The 18,605-nt window shown below is 41.8% G+C and overlaps 1 protein-coding gene across 3 annotated transcripts in view; it reads left to right on the top strand.

Annotated features, from left to right (window-relative positions):
• The window catches only part of SMPX (small muscle protein X-linked), a 39,531-nt gene extending 30,345 nt beyond the window's left edge, over window positions 1-9,186 (top strand). For all 3 annotated transcript variants that reach the window (XM_063126466.1, XM_063126465.1, XM_063126467.1), the window contains exon 5: window positions 9,068-9,186. The gene's annotated coding sequence lies outside the window, so the exon portion shown is untranslated. The remainder of the gene's footprint in view (window positions 1-9,067) is intronic.
• Window positions 9,187-18,605: the final 9,419 nt, after the last annotated feature.

Here is an 18,605-nt window from a genome sequence, read left to right as displayed (position 1 = left end):
GTGCAACATAATGCTCTCTCTCATTCCCCCCTCTTTCCACATTGTTTACCACATTTAAATGAAGGTGAAATGTATAATGTCATATTGAGATGTGTGTACACACATACACACACACATTCATCTTTCCATGTCATTTTTGACAGAGTATGTGCATGCTGGTATGTCCTGATTTGCGTTGGAAGAGCTGTAACTACAACTGGAATGACCCTACCCCACCCCTATTGTTCAATGTCCTGTGTATGAGACTCAAAAATCCTTTCCTGAGTTTTGATAACTGATCCTCACTAATTATTTTCCTTAAGTCAGCTCCTTCCATTGTTTCAACTCTTTTTGGACAGCCAGAAACTGAGGCATCCTGAGGTCAATCCATCACAAAGTAAAACTTCTGAGAGAATATAATCATCTGCCAGCAACCCAAGAGCTGTCATGTCCTGTGTTTATTGATATTACACATAACCTAATCAGCACTGGGAAGTCTGCCAACCAAGGGCTGGCTTCATGACATGTAAACTTACCTTTATTCTAATGTGACATCAATGAGAACTGATACATTCATCAGGTTCAGAAAGGAACCAGCACAGTGAAGAAGAGATTGCTAATAGTCAGCCCCTCAGTGGTAACTTATAGCACAATCCTGTGAATGTATTTACTTGGATGTAGGTAAACTATGTTCAGTGGGGCTTACTCTCAGGAAAGTGTGAATAGGAGTGCAGGGTTAATAGCACTTTCTGGGATCCTGTTCTCTGTCCTGTCTCTGTCTGGTCTGTTGGGGAAAAAAAGAGTTTAGGCAACATCAGTCTTAGTGCTTGACTCATTCTGGGCTGTTCCCTGCCACCTGCATTGTACGCATATCCAAAAGCGCAATGTGGAGCAAAGCATGATGTGGAATTCTTTTGTGTCGTCTTGTGTATGTCAGGATAAGGCTGAAAGGCACTCTATCCCAGCACTATTCTGGCCAGGCTGCCTAGTGGTACTAGTATGATCCATGACTATCTTTTGCTCAGGATTTAGAAAATGCATGCAAGAAGAAAGTGAAGTCTGAACCTAGTCAGTAAATGTTGTAGCAGTTTATTTTCTGCATTGGCATAGAGTTGGACTAGAGAGGGAGTGAAGAGACTTCAGGCTTGCAGGATCTACTTTATTTTTTACCAGAACCCCTGAGATATTTTGGTGCAAAAGGCAGAATTGAAAGATTCTGAACCCAAGAATTTGAGTACTAGAACTGAGTGGAGCTCCTTCCCAACAAAAAAACACTCTTGGTAACGCCACATTTTCTTCATTGATTTAGTGCAAGCAGGTGTGGGGGAAGGAGAGTCATCTTGCTGCTGCTAAACAAATGGGACTCAGAAATCCTTGCAGATCTACTGCTGATCATTGAGCTATCCAACAGTCAATCCTGATCTACTTTCTGCTTACCTTTGGACCCGGTGACCTTTGAGACCCCTTCCATTTCAATGATTGTATCTTTTTCAAGAGTACATAAGAGGCAAGGCTGAGAAAGGTGGAATAAGCAGAGAACAGTGGAGCTTTCCCAGTCTCCTGGTCACAGTTAACAGAATGTGCAAAACTGGGTGATCTGGGCACCAGGTTGTATAGTGCTTCTGAATAAGAAGAAACTTAGGCTGGGAGCTGTTAGGACTCAACTTGTCCTGAAAATGGCAGAGCAAACTGGGCCACATTCTGCACCTGCTCGGAAGGGCCTGCTACCTCTCTTCCTGAAGATCCCTGGCTGCAGTTGTAGGAGAGGGACGGCACCTAATTGCACTTGCCTTTTTCCCCCAGCATTTAATCTTTTTCCAAATCATCCTGGAGGACTTTTCTCTTCTGTTCTGTGCACCATTTTGCAGTTTATTTTTGTCCTTTTTTAAATCCAATGTAGGGCAGCTTTGCTGCAGCAACAGGAAAGGGGCCTTCCTTTTCCTTTTCAGCCTTGGTCTACCTACGCCTGTTGCTTAGGAACAGCAGGCACCCAAAAGGAAGCCAGAGGATCCATAATTGCAAGAGCTTTCTGTGGGCTTCAGAAATGGAACAGCCTGAACCTGCTCATGTTGCATTTCTACGGATCAGCAACTAGCTCACCCATCTTTACACAGCCTAGTTCAAAGCTGCATAAAGAATGAAATGGTAATAAAAAGTAGTGATTGCGGATCAGCAAGAAATGACAGAGCCTGATTCTACCCATTTTTTTGGTAAGCAATTCTAGTGGCTTAAAAAAAAGAAGACACTGAGCATAGCCACAGAATTTTTGATCTGAAGGTGTGCTGTTTGTTTTGAGTACCAGAACTAGCACTCTGACTGAGTGCTGTCTCTATCAGTATTCATTTCGATGGGAAGGTGGTCTCAACTAATCTCAGTAGTTGAAAAGAAGCAATACACCATGAAGTAAACCATACGATTAAAGCAATGTCCCCAAACATTTCACTTAACCTTCCCACAAATGCTTGCCCCTCCTCACCCTGCTATACAGCAATAGTTGCTGTCTTTCATCAGTCCCATTGAAATCAATGTGAAAAGGTATTAGTAGGATTACAGTGCCACATTCGGCTGTTTCTAAGCAGTCTGAGGCTGAAACATTCCAAGAAGCTTCTTTCCATGGATATAGCTTGAGGGAAATGGATGGATGGATGGATGGATAGATAGATGCTAACTTTCTCTGCTTTAATTAATAACGCAAGAATTTCATGCCATTTCTATCTCTAAAACTTCATTAGCTCTGTTGCCTTCTTGCTTTACTGAATTGGGGCTGCAATCTCATACTTAGAAGTATGTTCCATTAAACTCAGCAGACTTACTTCTGAGTAGACATGTAGATCATTGCACAGCTATTTTACCTCTTTTTTCTCCAGTATTTTATATATTGAAAGCGTTAACTAAATGCTCAGGGAACAAAAGCTTTTCCTGTGTCATCACATGGGGGGGGGAGAATTATGTTTCCTTAACATCGCTTCTCCACCCCCATGTTTGTCCCTCATTAGAATCATAGAATAGCAGAGTTGGAAGGGGCCTACAAGGCCATCGAGTCCAACCCCCTGCTCAATGCAGGAATCCACCCTAAAGCATCCCTGACAGATGCTTGTCCAGCTGTCTCTTGAAGGCCTCTAGTGTGGGAGAGCCCACAACCTCCCTAGGTAACTGATTCCATTGTCGCACTGCTCTAACAGTCAGGAAGTTTTTCCTGATGTCCAGCTGGAATCTGGCTTCCTTTAACTTGAGCCTGTTATTCTGTGTCCTGCACTCTGGGAGGATCGAGAAGAGATCCTGGCCCTCCTCTGTGTGACAACCTTTTAAGTATTTGAAGAGTGCTATCATGTCTCCCCTCAATCTTCTCTTCTCCAGGCTAAACATGCCCAGTTCTTTCAGTCTCTCTTCATAGGGCTTTGTTTCCAGACCCTTGATCATCCTGGTTACTTCCTCTTCTGCCCAAAGGGGAAAGAAGAAGTAAACAAAGACCACATGGCCTATTCAGGGTCCATTTATATCACTCACTTTTCCTGCATATAGCAGGAGATCTTGGCACATTCCATTTTAAAAAAAGAAGTCAGATTAAAAGGGGTCTATTTTGTGTCAGAAAAACAAGCGGAAGAAGCAGGAGGCATGTGGCAAGCGGACATCATCTAAAGGACGTGCACACATCTGTAAGTGGGCAGTACCGAGCATGCAACAAAATGTTTGTCTGATGAACATCTTTAGCAAGGATGGGGAATATGTGGCTCTCTAGATGTTGTTGGATTACAAATCCTATTATCCCTCCACATTAACTATGCTGGCAGGGGCTGATGGGAGTTGCAATTCAGCATCTGGAGGGCCACCCATTCCCCACCTATGCTCTAAAACTCCCCCATTTCCTTCATGTTCTTTCTCACTGCTGCTGCTGTCACTGTGAAACCTCATATCCTTATCTCATTCACTGAAATGGTCCAATTACTGATTTAATTGCAAGCTGATGTCCATCCAAATGCATTGCACCTTGCATGTTACCGAGAGGGTAACATACAGAGATGCTTTAAGAGTATAATTCAGCAACTGCTCATCACTCTACCTTTCTCTAAACTGTATAAAGGGCAATGTAACTTCTTTTTTTAAAAAAATAAGACCTGTATACTAACTGGGACAGTGGTGAGTAATACATCTATAAATGGGTTCAGCTGAGTAGTAAACATCACATGGTGTCTGGCTTAGATACTTGTTGAGTGGCAAATATTTCATGTATCTTTGGGCACATTGCACACAATTGCTTGTTTTAAGCTAGAAATATTTAAGTAACCTGAGCTCTAGCCTAGTATCAATAATGTAATAGTATGCAAAAGCGTTGAGTAAGGCTGCAAGGGCAAAGTGTTTGAAAGTGGCATATTAAAGATCACTAGTATAACCTACATTTGATCCATTGTTGGCATGAAACTGATGTCCATCATTAATTACATGATACACACAGCCAGCCATCTATCTTTTGCTCCATGTTTCCAATGTTGGTGCAATCAGTATGCATGAATTCTGAAATGGGACCGGACAGATGAAGTTTCAGCCCAAATTTAGATCTGCATATTCTTTCCTTTCTTTTCTTTTTTAACAAATTCTTCCTCAAACTTCAATGTATGTTACTTTTTCTTTTTTAAAAGCTGATTCCAGTGATAGCTGGAGAACGCCGCCCTGCTTGAGAATGTTCTTCTGATTTTAGTGTTTGCTTCTTTTCATCTTTTTGCAATTGCCACTAGCAAATCAATCTATTAAACTAATTTTGGGGGAGGTCATACTTTCCTGGAAGCATGAAAGGGTATGCAGATTTCTGGGATGGGATTACCCAGGGCAGCTGAATGAGTTGGAGCATCAGAAGATGAATATGCATAGCAGCCCAGAGATTACACAGAGTGTGATAGCAGTTGGTTGAAAAGTTGTTAGGGACTGGAAATGACCCAAGTATTGCTGGGAGAAAGGCTGTTCCCCTTGACATAGGAAGCTTAACATGGCAGGTTTATTAATGTGCCTTTCTGCAACCTATCCCTTCAGTTCCCAGCCTTTCATTGATCTCTGTCAGAGCTTGAATTTTAAAACAGTTTTGCATTTAGGAGTCTAGAATTGGAGAGCTGAAGCGACACAAAGGCAGCCTGCAGCAGGGGGGAAATGTTACCCATGTGAATAAATGGCCAGAATTTAATCAAGGCTGTTCGATTTGGAGTAGCAGGATGTAAAAAAAAACTTGAATAAAAGGCACATGCTAATTTACTAATGAGCCCAAGATTATGGTATTCATAAAAATCAAAATAATAAAATAATGGATGGTCTTTCAGTACAGCCCAATTCTGTTTGGGCAATGTGAATTTGGGAGTAGGGAGTCATGAACCATTTTCTAATTGTAAGTTTCACATTCTTGATACCCATTAGCGCTACAAGGGTTAATTTACACAAATGGCATTGGTTGAAATCCATAAAATACTGGGAACACCGTTGCCATCTTTAATACCCCCATTATGGACTTAGCAACAGTGGGAATTCTCTGTGTCCAGCAAGTCTTCACGATGCATTTTTCAAAAACTGGATATGCTTATTTAGTTTCACACAATTTCTGCAAGTCATGTCACTGTTCCTTCCATAGCTGTAAATGGGATCACATGGCCAGGGCCAAGAGGTACACTTTGAAACTTCCATGATGAAATGTCAACAGGGAGTTCTCCCATACTTTCTTTTTCAAGGACTTGTGAAGTGAGAGTGAAATGAGAAATTTGGAGGAAATCCATAAAGTTTCTTGTATTATAGAATTCCATTTCTGTCCCCTAATGAAGCAGGTGGTGTAGAAAAAACAGCAATGGACACAATCCACCAATAAGATCTCCTGCCCATACTCAATAAAATGAATAGGGGCTGTATCCAACATTAGAGTAGACCCACTTAAATGAATGGGGCAGGATATAGATAATCTAAAAGAAAATGAAGTTCAGGCTATTATCCAGATTACGTTCTAGCAAAGGAGGAAAAATTAGACAGCAATATTCAGTGCTGCTGTAGTTAATTGTGGTGACGATGAAGATGAAAAACTGTATAACTGGGAACTAAGACCATTCTCTTCTTAACCAGTGGGAATTTTAACTCTGTACAGCACCATTTACACTGATGGTGCTATATAAATACATAAATAAATAAATAATTTAAAAGAAGCCACCTTTCCGTCTAAAGATAAGAGAATAAAGATATTTCTGGAAAATGGACTCATCAGAAAATGAGACATGGGTGGTATCTGTTTACTTGATCAATGATCAAACTACACATTATGTTTCATAGAGGTCTGTTTATGCCCCGATCTGGATTGGAACTGCATTGCACAAGGAGGAGAGATTCAATCCTTCCTTCCCCAGCTGTCACTCCCCTGAAAGCAAACTCCCATTACAGCAGTTACCATTCTTACAAAAACAAGAGTTTTTAAAATTCCTGTTAGCTGCTGCATAGGGCAGGGCAGATTTCAACGGGGTTGTGGCTGGGAGCATTAAACTTCATCTCCTCATGTACTACAATCCTGCTCCAGACTCAGGATTACTTAGATTTGAGTAAAAGAAAAACAGAAGCAGTATGGGTTGGATCCAGGCTAGCACCTTAACTGACTGATTTAAATGGCTTTACTCTAAGAATGACCAAACCTGGATCCAACTCTATGTATTTAACATACAATAGCATGCAGCTTGACCATAGGGTTCCTGATTAATAGATCACAGTGCTAACAATGCAAATATATGCATGTCTACTCAGAGGTAAGTCCCTCTTAGCTCAAAGGACTTACACCCAGGCAATGGTGCATAGGATTGCAGCCTTTAGCATATAAAACAATTTAAAACACTTATTCATAGAAGTACCGTGTGTGAGAGTGAGTGTGTATTGTAATATATATATATATATATATATATATATACACACACACACACACACACACACACACACACACACACACACACGGGCATCTTTTAGTTTAATTGTTATCAAAATAGTTTACTGACTGTGGGGCACATGATGTTCCTAACAGTAAGAGTACAGTATTGAGCTAATAAGCGCTGTGCACTTAAAACTGAGGACAAGGTTCAGTGTCATTTCATCCACCCACATCTGCAAAGCTCAGTATTCAGAAAAGCTCACTGTTGAGGAGAAGAACAGCTAAGGAACATTTCCAAATGGAACCGCAGGGAGAATTTGTGTAGGCAGAGTGTAATTACTCAGATTGGAAGCAAGTAACACTTGTGTATGCTAAAACTCCTGAGCAAACTTTAGAAGTTTAATACTTTCTTTCCAGCAGTGCAACCTTCAATGTAAGAGAGTAGTGTGTCATAGTAGTTAGAGTATCAGACTTGGACCAGAGAGACCCAGGTTCAAATCCCTACTCACTCATGAAGTTCACCGGGTAATCTTGGGTTAGTTGATCTATCTCAGTGAAACCTACCTCTCAGGGGCGTTATGAGGATCAAAGCTGGGAGGGTGGAAAGAGAACTATGTACAGTGTAATGCAACCTGGTGAGCTCTTTGGAGAAAAAGCGAGATTAAAAAATGAAAAAAATAAACAAATGAATAACTGAAGACAATGTGTCCATCCAAGCTGATGAGTCTGTGTCAGAAATAGCTCCCAGTGCCAGAAAACTGCCATTCCAGGGAGAAATGTAAAAGTTTTGTTGAGAGCATTATCACCATTGCACTTTTCTGTGTGCTACTTGAGAGTAATAGCCATTTCAGTTCATATGTGGAGTCACAACACAGTTACCACCAGTTATGTATTGTGATCTTCCTGCACATTGGCAAGCCCTGGTTTCTCTGCTCTTCCAGGCCAACAGCAAAAGAGTGGAACCATCGGCCATCATGTGTGTCTGGTGGGTTGCATTTGGTTTTCTGGATTGCAGTTTGTGCAAGTATGAAATAGAGCAGAGAATTTTTTTCCACTCCCCCCCCCCCCCACTTAGCCATCAGTTCTCTTGGGGCGAAGCAAAGAATGATTGCTGTACGTGCAGATTCAACCATTAGCAAGGATCACATCAGTCAAAAAGAGTATTGGCAGCAAGGAACTTTCTCTCCTTTGAATGAGCCGTGAGGATTTGCGATGCAGAAGGGAGGGCAGGGATTTGTATGAGACTGTTCATAGACTCCACCCTTGATTGATCAGTAGGTTGGAATGAGGAATCTTTTCAGCCAAAAGGCTGAATTGGCTCCAGACCAGCACGTCAGAGGGCTCAGTCTGGCAGATGATGGGGACTCCGCCTAAAGTGGGTGGGGGCAGCCGGCACTGCTGGCATGCAACATGCATGTCCAGAGCCAATCTCTCTCTCTCTCTCTCTCTCTCTCTCTCTCTCTCTCTCTCTCTCTCTCTCTCTCTCTCTCTCACACACACACACACACACACACACACACACACACACACACACCTACCTTTATTCACACACAGCTCCCATTCAGTCCCCGGCTCACACAGACTTTGCCTGCCTCTCAGGTTTCCCAGTCCTAGAATAGATCGGGGGTGGGGAACTGCGCCCCTCTAGACATTGTTGGACTCCTGCTTGCAACAGCCCCAACAAGAATGTCAAATCTGAACGAGGCAAACATGCAAATAGATGTTGGCCTTGTTTCCTGCCACGTCTAGCTTGGCTCTCACACAATCACTGCAGACAATTCAAGGAAAGAATATATGTAGCAAATTGAGCCAGTGGTGGGTTGGTTTTCAAGACTCATTGGTTCCAAACCACAGGTAGGCATGCACAACAAGACCATACATGTGCCTGGGTGCAGTGTGTGATGTTAACCACTTCCCATTCATATGGACAGATTGCTGTGACTGTTCTTGTTGGTCTCTGCACCCTCATCCAAGTGTGTTGGTTGGGTTAGCTCCTTATAGCAACTTCTTGTTTGGGTACAAGGCAGATGTCTCGATCCATCTTCTTCCCACTCTCAGGAGGATCTTATGAAACAGGTGACCGCTGAATAACAGTAACAGTTGCACAGTGGAATGTGCATCATGAAATTCATCTCTATGCATTAAAGTATGTTGTCATTCAGAATGTTACATATTTTCTTCAAATATGTAATTTATTTGGATTTTGTTTTGCAGGTCTGTCAAGGCACGTATGGAGAAGCTAAATGGATTGTACTGAAGAAAGCTAATTGAAATAGTTTATATATTTATATGATAACTATAAGCACCCTCCATAAAATATATTTACACCTTTATATCAACTTTCTTGTTATCTATTTTGCTTAATATAAAGTGTACAAATGATATAAAAACACAAAACCATTTGTGTACATATCCAGAAAGTAAATTTGATCATATAAGGAAATTTGATCATATAAGGAAATGTAGTATAATTTTAAAAGTAAAACTAAAATAAATAATTTTTTCAGAAAAATATTCATTTTTCTCTTTTTTGAATTTGATCCAAAGAGCATGATAATAACAGAGATAATAGCACGTGGATAAAGAATTAATTATCACAAACAATGGGCATGTTCCAGCCAAAAGGAAAGTGAAGTGCATGCTTAAACTTTTCCTGTCAAAATGTCTTTAACTTTGGTCAGATAGTGCCCACTATACTTTCTATATTCATCAACAGCTAAAAGAAATGTATGGAATTGTGTAAAACAATGAAAGGAGTTAAACTTAGAAGAAGTTTCTTCTGAAATTAAAAGCACACACTCCTGTATGAGAATTAATAAAATGATATACTAGCTAATCAATTACCTGCCTTAAAATACCCATAATGCAGTCTTCCCAAACTTGTTGCCTCCAGATCTTTTGGATTACAACTCTCAGCACTCCTGATCATGCTAGCTAGGGCTGATGGAAGCTGAAATCCCAAACATCTGGAGGGTACCAGGTTGGGGAAGGCTGCCATAACCCCCTGATAAAGATATCCACAAATGGAAGCAAGCTTCTCCTCTGGATCACTTTCTGGATCAACAGGTTTACATTGGGTCAATTCAGATATGCATCGGATTGCATTTGTCATCTATTCATATTGCGCATGGTATTAATTGGGCTACACATTCAAAGATGAATCCCCTTTGCAATTCTAGTGCAAATAATCATGCATGAGGACAGTTCTAGTTAGATGGCAGGCTAGCTGGAAAAGACCTCTGCCTGAGTCCTTGGAGAGCTGCTGCAAATGGAAGATGACAGTGCTGGGCTTGATGAACCAATGGCCTGATTCAAGCTAAGGCAGCGTTATCTGTTCATAAGCAGACCCTTTGAAGGGGAATTATTCCTTTGGAGAACAGGGAAAACCCACTAAAGTCCTCTGAAAGGAACAAACATGAAAACTATTGTAGACGTGAGAAACCCATTTGTTGATTAACATATCAGGTTAGGCTTGATAGCTGAAATATTTGTAGGTGGACATCTGTAGACCAAGGCTCTTCTTATAGCTTGGATTTAGACAATATCAGATACTACTAATAGTAGGAAGGTTCTTCCAAATTTCAATTTCAGGAACAGGTCCTTAATCGCAAAGAGGATATCAACATTGTTTCTAAGAGCAGCAATAAGTGTGTGATCACAGAGTTCCTTGTGTACAACAATTGATCACCCTAAGCACATTTCCTTGGGTTGAATCCAGACTTAGTTATGCTTCAAGTGGACCCATTGAAATCAAAGGGACTTAAGTTAGTCATGGTTCACTTGTTCCATTAAGCATAACTAAGTCTGTATCACCTTGGAATTACATCCTGTGGGTGGCAGTAGGTCTCCAAAGAAGCAGGCTTAGGATTGCAACATAACTAATATCTAACTGCTTGTATCTTGTTAATGAAATTATGCAGATTGACGGGAAATCCCATACAGTCTCCAGTCTGCTTTATGTCTATATTACTTCCTCTCTGGAGGAGAAAACACATTCAGTTGATGAATGCATGCAGAACCTTTCAACCATTGACTGATGATCTATGATAAAATGATCTTCTGTGTCCTTTATTCTATTCAGAAATAATACATTCTTCTGCAATAATTCTAGCAAGCTAGCAGTTATGTTTACTTAATGCAGACATTTGTCTTTCATCTACTGCATGTCAGGAAACTAGAAACATAGGCTAGATGCCATGGATCCGGCTTCTGTGTGTATGGGGCTGTTTGTATGGGGCGGTCAATCCCCCTCCCTCCACTGCAGCCCCTTCCCACATTCCAGAGGATCAGAAAACCTCCCAGAACAGCTTTTTACAGGGTGAGAAGGGCTGCAGAGGGAGAGGGAAACTGGTCCCTTCCACTGCACAGACAGAAACATCTTCTGCTCAAGCAGTGGGAACTTTAGATTCAAGCTAGAGTTTAAAATATATGAGTGATATAATATTTGCCTGATACTAAGCAGAAGAGGTTTCTACAACAGCTGATGCTTTCAGATCACAACAAAGCATGATTTATTGGTATTTGTGAAACTACGAACTATATTCTTCCTTGTTCTGTCTTAAAAGTTTCTGTATGTGCAAGCAGGAAGAGAAGAGGATTGAATTCTACACTTTAGCCCAATATTTCATTGATAGCTTTGTACAGGGCCATCCCAGACATTTGCCTACCTGAGATGGAGCAGCAAATGCCCCCAGGCCCACCCCAGGTGCATACTGCCCACGGCTGGTCAAGTTATTTCGGAACCTAAGGTAGAAAACCTCACGTACACCATTTCTTCTTCCTGGCAGTTAAAATGCAACAACAACAATTGCAAATAATAATTTTCTGCCCTTTCTGGACAGCCCAATTCAGGTGCTTGAAACTGATGGTTCAATCCGCCTAATTATAGGGCCGGCCCTTCCATTTTCAGCCACAAAGATGAACGAGGAAGGGATGTCCTGACTTCAGTATCACATTGCCAACATACTGTGCTGTAATTACTGATAAACTTGTGAAGCCTATTAGGAAAATACACCAAGACATTATTTTAATATAGTTTTCTGTTAGAATTTTTACCCTCCCCCTGGCCACCCAATGTTAATACTGAATTTGCAGATGTATTTCCATTTGTCTCAAGATTTTGGAGCCACTTGGCCCCATTTAACCATGTAACTTTTTACATGCTGTTTCTCAAATTCATAATTTAAGAGCATATCATACATTTTTCATAGCACGCTGTTTTTGTTCGAACTTGAATTTTCAAGTTGACCTGTGGCTAAGTGAAAATGTAGTCAACTTTCAGTTTCAAATTAAATGGGACAGATTTACTTAAAGCTGTACAAGAGAATGGGAGGAATACTGTTAGAATAGATTGCAGTTCCATCCTATCAGGGGACTGCAAAGAGACTGGAAGATGAACTCCAGTACAGAGGTCATGAGGGCGGAGCCTCAGTAAGTTCAGCAGATCCTGTTTCATTCTGAATAAAGCTTTAATCACAGCAAGTAGGCCTCTGTCTTCTGTGGGCTAAGGAAGCACTACTAAAACAAATACAAAGCTGTGATGAAAGAAATGAAAATATGTATTCATTAACTTTTTTTTTTAATCAAATACAATACAAATACAATACATTAACTGAACTATATAATATCTAGGACAACCTTAATAACTTGGGAAATACCTTCATCTCTCATGTAAAACAGCACCCCCACATTCAAGCAATGCATCCCAGGAAGCAACAACGAACACTGGAAAATGCATTGTTTTTATTTCTGGATTCTCACGTGTAAGCAGAGAGAAGGGTGGCCAGGTAAGACAGATGAACCAATCAAGACAAGCCATCTCTCCTTGGCGTCCCTGAGATTCATCACCTACACAGAGGGGAATTTGATCACTAACGCTTGCCAACAGCCTAGCAAGGCAGGATCAATCTTCTCTTGTTTTTTCCTATCAGAGAGGGGAAAACATCTCCTGTGGATTTGAAGAAGATGCTGTTGCACTCCCCTGGATATTGATGCAGAGAGTTTCTGGGTAGAGACGAGTTCTTCACTGAAAGGTCCAAGAGCCACTAGCGGCTCCCAATCACCTCAAGGTCATCTCTTGGTGTGTGTGTGTGCAGTAGTTGCTCACATTCAGCAGGGGATATCTAGATTTGCCTCGTGGTGTGTTTTAGTGGGCCAGATGCTGTGATCTGGGCTACCCGAAAAGGCTTTGAGGATGGGGAGTCAGGAGACCTGCTGCTTGTCAACTGTAAGGCAGTTGGCATGAGGAGGGAAGAGGAGAATGCAGATGCATTGAGCCACTTAGCTATGGCAGGGAACAAGCCCAAGAGGCAACATGATTGTCTAGCTGCAGTGATGCAATGTACAGGCCCTCAAGTGGCCTTGGAGGTGGTACTTGGAGCCAACGTGGCTCCTCCTGAAAAGTAGTGACGTTCACGGTCTTAAAGGGATAGGAAAAGGTGGAGGCTGTGTTTGGCTACAGACATTATGTGGCTGCTCCATCAGGTTCAGGGATTTCCAAACTGGGAAATTAATCTCTGACTCTGTCCACTTCTGAACTTTAATCTATAATCAATAATCAGACATGACTTGATAAATAAGCAGAGAAATACAGTTAAATTGAGTTCTTCTCTATTATGCACTGCCAAGCTCTGCAGCGCCCAAAGTTTACCTTAGAAGATGTCTGTCACTAAGAGAATTCAGCAAAAGATTGCTAGAGACGCTAGCGAAGTTCTCCTGAGCCATGCTCAGAAAATAATGCCAGGGGCTTGATAAAATGTCAGAGGCTCCAGCAAGATGCCCCCTCCTGTAGAAACAAATGGGACTCCATTAGGTTCAATGGGGTAGGTGGGATGGCTACAGGACTCAGTTCAAGGGGTGGGGTGATGGGGATCTATCCCTGCTGAATACCTGGTTAGGCCTCCTTCCCTCATTCTCAGATGGGGCCTCTGAAGGATTCCCCCCACCCCCATCCACAGCAAAGTAGCGACAGCCTGACAGTGAGGAATGAAGGACATTAGCAGAGTTTTGGGTCCCTCTCCAACCTTCTCATTGACTCCCTGCAGGGTCAGATGGCATCAGAAAGGAACCTCAGGCCCATCAGCCAAATCCAGCCTATCTGGGATCCAATCCTGGTTCTCTGGTGTTCCCTAGATGGACACTCCCCCTTCCCATGGCCACGCCCCCTTTCCATTGACCAATTGTTTGGTGGTTCCCTGGCTTTCATGTGTGTGTCGTCATCCCCCACTCTAAGGGGTTGAAATGCCCCACCATCCACCCATGGCTTAGTTAATGGCAGTAAGTGCTTGAGGCAAAAATATGCTGGGATTCTAACCCCACCCCTTTTGCCTTAAGCTCCGCCTCCCACTGGAATGCACTCTCCCCTGAGAGCTTCTCCAAAACTGAGTTCTGCCCTTGGGCTGAAAGTGGTTCACTCCGCCACCGCTATGGGAAAATGGATGAATAGTTTTTCTAAGCCCCTTGAATTGGCTCCGAAAAATCACCCCAACTCTTCCTATTTTGTGGGGAGGAAAATATTTTCCAAGTTAATCTGAGGTGAGCTCACCTGTCTCCAGTATTTCATTTTTCTTGCATTTGGTGGGAGGAAGAAGGGGCGACCGAAGCAAGATTGATTTTTCTAAGTGTTATCGACGCGGCAGCTGTGATTACTGTCTTGGCTTTGGACACCCTCATGTTGCATACCCATTCATTCACTCATCCTTCTTTTTAATGCTCAAGGTTACTGCAGATGAATTGAAGCAGGCTGTTCTTTTTTTCTTCTGGCTAGGTTTGACCTAGCAAATAATCTCTCCTGAGGTCACTTAACTCTTCTAAATGTCACATAGCCACAGAAGCACATGTGACTTGGGAGCTCCTGCAAGCGGCCCACATGCCCAAATAATACCTCAGTGACTCAAACTCTAGATTGGTATCATTGTATTCTCATTCTTTTCTCGGACTCTTTCTTTGATGTGGTCTGACACTAACAGTGGAACAACACTGACGGCGCTTTCCTCAAAATGGCAACATTGGGAATCTTCTATAGCTGAGGTTCTCAACTTATTTGAGTGTTGGACCTTTATTTAGAATACAATTGTATCCCACCCTATATCCCTAGGATCTCAGGGCAGCATGCAATTAAAATCAGAACAATGTAAAACTATAAATATATGCAGCTAAATACTGTATGTGTTAAATCATTAACAAACTAAAAGTAGTAGAAAAGTTTAAAAGCAACAAAACAAATCAAAACAATTAAAACCATGTGCAACCTTGGAGAATTTTAGTCTTCAAAGGCTTTACTAAAAAACCATGTTTTAACTTGGCGCTGAAATGATGCCAGAGTTGGTGCCAGTCAGGCCTCCAAGGGGAGAGTATTCCACAACCAGGGTGCCACCACAGAGAAAGCGCTTTGAAAGCAGTACACACTCAAAAGCATGGGTTAGTGACCTGTGGACTTCCAGATGTTGTTAGACTACAGTTCCCCTCACCCCCATTGGGCATAGTGGCTGGGGCTAATCGAGGTTGGATTTCAAGAGCATCTGGAGGGCCACAAGTTGCACAGATCTGCAAAAAAGGCTTATTGTAATAGATTTACAACTTCTTTCTCCAAAATGTCTGATCCTTTGAGCCTGTTCCAAGATTTAGCCAAGGTCAAGCAAGGGTTAGAGATTGTCCCAAGGGTTAAAAAAAAGACATCAAAATGCTCAGACAACCCATTTCCTTTAGAATAATGAGGCATGCCTATATTAAACAGATCTCAGCAAAATATATACATTAGCATCTCATGGACCTTATAATGTTAATGTCAAATGTGATGGGAGGGAGTGATTAGATAAAGACCATTGCATAGACAATTTTCCTTTTCATGGAAGCTGTTAAGAAAGTCTAATAAATGAGTTGCAGGACTTCTCTGAAAAGGATAATAAGGAGGAGAGCAACGGGCAAATGGAGGCCTCTGCATTTTGAAAACAAACATTCACTTATCCACAAAGGAAATTAAACACACTCACAATCATACGGGCTGTTTCCAATGCAATTTTAGGCTTCAGAAGAATCCAGTTGACCAAACTTGTGCATGCTGCCGCTGCTTTGTATAGTCAACCTCTGATCAACTTGATCGGAGGTTGTTTCATGACCTGTGAACCTGGAAACTATAAGCTGTTTGTGGGTTGTAAAATCCACAGTTAATCAAACCCTGGAAAATGCTACACAAAGGTTAAGGACTCAGGAGGTGCGCTGCTGTGTGTGTGTGATCTCAAAAAAATGGGCAGAGGGACCTTCCTCAAGTAGACCCTTTCCTTTTGTGGAAGGCAGATCCTGGATCCAACCCAGTTAATCCCCCATTGACATGGGTCTGGCAGAGATGGGATGCACTGGAAGTTGACACACACAAAAAACACCCCCACCCCATCTAGGCACACAGGGCCTAATACTTGCTTTGTTCCTGTGTGTTCCCCACTTCTGGCTTCTAAGTGACTGCCTGTAATCACTAATAATAGGTTCAGCACACAAGATCTGCTGAAATCATTTAATGACAGTTTTGATTTAAGAAAGAACTAGAAGGAAAATAGAAATGGTGGCCTTATGCCACTTGCAGGTGTTAATGCTTCCTTCTCCTTGATTGAAGAGTGTAATTAGGCAGCCCTAGAAGGCATGCCAGGGTTCCTTTGTAGGGCCTGGCTGTGTGGGAGAGTGTGTTCCTTTGCTCTGGGGTTATTTGGTGGTGGGGGTGGGGGTAATCTTTCTTAAAGGTTTCATTTAGCTAACTTAGTTGAAACTACTTACAATGAAATCAAATATACTGAAAACCCCAATAATGCTAACAAGAGAATTCACTAATGAATTACAGCACTTACAAACCTGGTTGCGAGGACTTGATGTATTGATTTTAATAAGATATCTTTAGGTTGTGCCTCTCTGGTTGCTAAACAGCAAAAAGGCAACCTTTATTCCACTTAATGCCAAACATAATACTTTGGGAGTGCTTTGGGCACAAATCTGATGCCAAGTGGAAAAATTGAAAACAAATATTTATTTATTTATTTATTTATTTATTACATTTTTATACCGCCCAATAGCCGAAGCTCTCTGGGCGGTTCACAAAAATATCTTTGGGAAAAGGTTTTGTTTCATGTTGCATTGTAAGAATTCTTTTATTTCTTTTTTTACTATAATCCACATTGCCATGTCTTTCCACAACAACCTGATATTTCTTCCCCCAACACCAGTGTTCTGTTGGTGTAGCAGGAAAACATGTAAGGATCAAGCACACCTGCTAACAAGCCTGAGAATAACAAGCTTGACCAGATACAAAAGAGGGCAGGGTTCCTGCAGCTGTAACTGTTGTGATGAAGAGGGAATTTCACCAGGAGCTGCGTGCATACCAATGACACCTGCTGAAATTCCCTTTTCTATACAACTGTTAAAGATACAGGAGCCCTGTCCTCCTTTCCATATGGTCACCCTAATGTTAGTGGGTTTTGGACCTCTTGAGCGCCTGTAGTTTGCATGCTGCAGTAGCTCATAGGAGGAGTCTATTCTCAGGCTTGTTAGCAGGTGTGCTTGATCCTTACATGTTTTCCTGCTACACCAACACAACACTGCTACACCAACACAACACCCATGCCTTAATTGTGTTCCTATAATCACTGATGCAGATTGAAAATATCAGTGGGAATGGTAGAAAAGTTGGACTTATTGCTCCATGAATTATAAGGCCCACAGGGGACGCCATCCAAAACAGGTGTAATATATTCCTAAACCCCCTGAAATCAATGGCTCTATTTGTTATTTATGTTCTTCTCTGTTCTATTTTTTTTTTATCATGGACAACAGTCCAGAGATAAAAGCACTCAGAGATATGCCTAGAAAACAAAATATAACAGCATAAACAACATCAACTCAAATATACAATGGTACAAAAATGGATATCCTAAGGTAGCCTTCCAGAAACAACCTGCCAACAACTGACAAGAATTTGGCCACAACCAATGTTAAGAAATGGGAGGAAAACGTGTACATTTCAAAAGTGCACACAATTGTTGTGTACTTTTGGGGAAATGAGCCTGAAAACACCATTTCAAATAGCTGCGGCAAGCATTGATTGGGGAGTCAAAAGCTAATTACAATAAACAGGTTTTCAAGGCCTGCTTCAATACAGAGAGCCTGGATCTGGAAATACAGAGAGCCTGTGGGAAATGATTCCACACTCTCATGGCTATAACAGAAACAGCTACGGTAGCTGTTGCCAATGATTCGACAGTAATAAATTGTCTTGCAAAGAATTGTCACTGCTAGATCCGAAAGTGAGGAAAGGTTTAGAGGGGAAAAGCCCTCCCATCAAGCATCCTTGTCCCAAGCTGCAAAGGGCTTGAACGGTTGTCTCTGTATTACAGAGCTAAGGAAGCCTTTTTGACCTCAAGGGCTGTCTTCGGCTTTAAACGTTCTCTCTGCATTCAGTAGAGTGTATTGGATTGCACCCAACATGGTTAGGACACTTTGGCTCTAAATCAGGGGGCTAAGGCATCACGTCACATCTTGAATATGCCCCCCATAGAGAACTGCCCTTTCACATACGCAGGGTAAGTTTTCACCTTGCCCAATGTCTGCCAACAATTCCTTTTTTGACAGGGTAATTGGTTGAGGTCATCCCATTGGATGTGAGGTGCCGTTTAGAATCTGCTTGAGCCACTTCTCTGCATCTTGCCTCTACTGGATGGACGGCATTGCCTGAAGCATGAAGAGTATTGACCCAGAAAAGCTGTAATAACCA

The sequence above is a fragment of the Elgaria multicarinata genome, chromosome 5, assembly GCF_023053635.1.
Source record: "Elgaria multicarinata webbii isolate HBS135686 ecotype San Diego chromosome 5, rElgMul1.1.pri, whole genome shotgun sequence".
NCBI lineage: Eukaryota > Metazoa > Chordata > Lepidosauria > Squamata > Anguidae > Elgaria > Elgaria multicarinata.
This window is presented reverse-complemented; position numbering and strand designations above follow the sequence as displayed.